Raw genomic sequence first — 1,504 nt, forward strand, 5'->3', positions numbered from 1 at the left:
CACAAAACATCAGCAATATTGTTGGTATAAGCAAAGAAAGAAAGAGAAAAAATGAGACAGACATAGCAACAAAATCAAGAACTAATCAGAGCACAATTGCAACAGTGCACTAATAGATTATGGAAGAATTAATGTTAATGATCTCTTATACATCATTACAATTGCTTTTATGGAGTACTTCTCATTGAGTAGGTTATTAATGTATTCAGGACAAACGGCCCAAATATAATTTCTCTCCAAATATAGATATATCTAAAGGAAGAACGGTTAGATATAGAATTTTGTGGCTGGACTGCTTTGTTATCTTGAGCCAAAATGACAAAATATTCCTTGAGAGACTGTAGTTTCTTGTCTGCTCTGGTTTAGAATAGGGAAATGTTTCCCCTGGACCTCTGGAATCACGAAGTCAAAAGTAATTTTCAGTCATTTCTACTCCTAATCCTCAAGTTCTGCATCCAGGTGTCCTGGGTTCAGCAGTAGCAGTCATTTTTCTGCTTCGTGGTAGCTGGTGCAGTGCTGTGTTTTGACTTCCAGCCTGAGAACAGTGTTGGTGAAGCCGATGTTTTCGGTTGTTGCTAAGGGATGTTTACCCTGACCAAGGACTTTGTGAGGCTCATGCTCTGCCAGGGAGGAGGGGAAGCTGTGAGGAAGCAGAGATGGGGCGCCTGACCTGGGCTAGCCAAAGAGGTATTCCATACCACAGCACATCATGCCCGGGGTGGGGGGTAACTGGGAGTTACCCGGAAGGACACGGGCTTCCGGGTGGGACTCGTTTCTTGGCCGGTGGTATCGTATTCTCTTCCCTTGTTATTTTCTAATATCATTGTTGTCGTTGGTGGTAGTGGTGGTGATTTGTGTTGTACATTGGTTGCTGGACTGTTCTTGTCTCAACCCGTAGGAGTTGCACTCTTTCAATCCTCCTCCCCGTTCCTCCGGGAGCGGGGAAGGGGAGGGCCCCGGGGGGGGTGGCCCTCGATTGTTGTCAGCTCGGCACCACTCACTGGGAGTGAATGAACAAGTTGCCTGACTGGGTTTAAACCACGACACATAGACTTCACTGTGAACTAAGCTGGTAAGCTAAAGCATAAGGAAAAGTTTTAAAATCAAAGTGTCATCCCTGCGCAGGGGCCATGCTAATCTTCTCTGTATCGTTCCAATTTTAGTATATGTGCTGCCGAAGTGAGCAGGGTGGGCACAATGCAGCCGCAGGGCGGGCAAGGCCTCGGCAAGATCAGTGAAGAGCCTTCCACGTCGAGTGAGGAAAGGACCTCAGCAACACTACCTCAAAGCGTGAAGAATGCCTCCAAGTGAAAGCGGTCAAGTCAGAAAAAACAATGGGTGGATATCTCCCCGCTGTTTCTTGGTGACATGTGCCTCCGGACCATGCACGGTCTTCACATGTTTCCGGAGAGAACTGGGGTCTGTGTAACGCTTTGCGCAGCCCGGTATCTTGCAGACATATGGTTTCTCATTAGAATGAGTCCTATTTTGGTGCTTGGCCCTG

At 46.9% G+C, this 1,504-nt stretch overlaps 1 non-coding gene across 1 annotated transcript; it reads right to left on the bottom strand.

Annotated features, from left to right (window-relative positions):
• Positions 1–1,080: 1,080 nt before the first annotated feature.
• LOC130608687 (U6 spliceosomal RNA) lies at positions 1,081–1,187 on the bottom strand. Its single transcript, XR_008974616.1, has one exon. It is a non-coding gene; the product is annotated as a U6 spliceosomal RNA (small nuclear RNA).
• Between the last annotated feature and the right edge of the window lie 317 nt (positions 1,188–1,504).

Source organism: Pezoporus wallicus, unplaced genomic scaffold, assembly GCF_028554395.1.
Source record: "Pezoporus wallicus isolate ANWC-B61680 ecotype Strahan unplaced genomic scaffold, APGP_CSIRO_Pwel_v1 scaffold_13239, whole genome shotgun sequence".
Lineage (NCBI taxonomy): Eukaryota > Metazoa > Chordata > Aves > Psittaciformes > Psittacidae > Pezoporus > Pezoporus wallicus.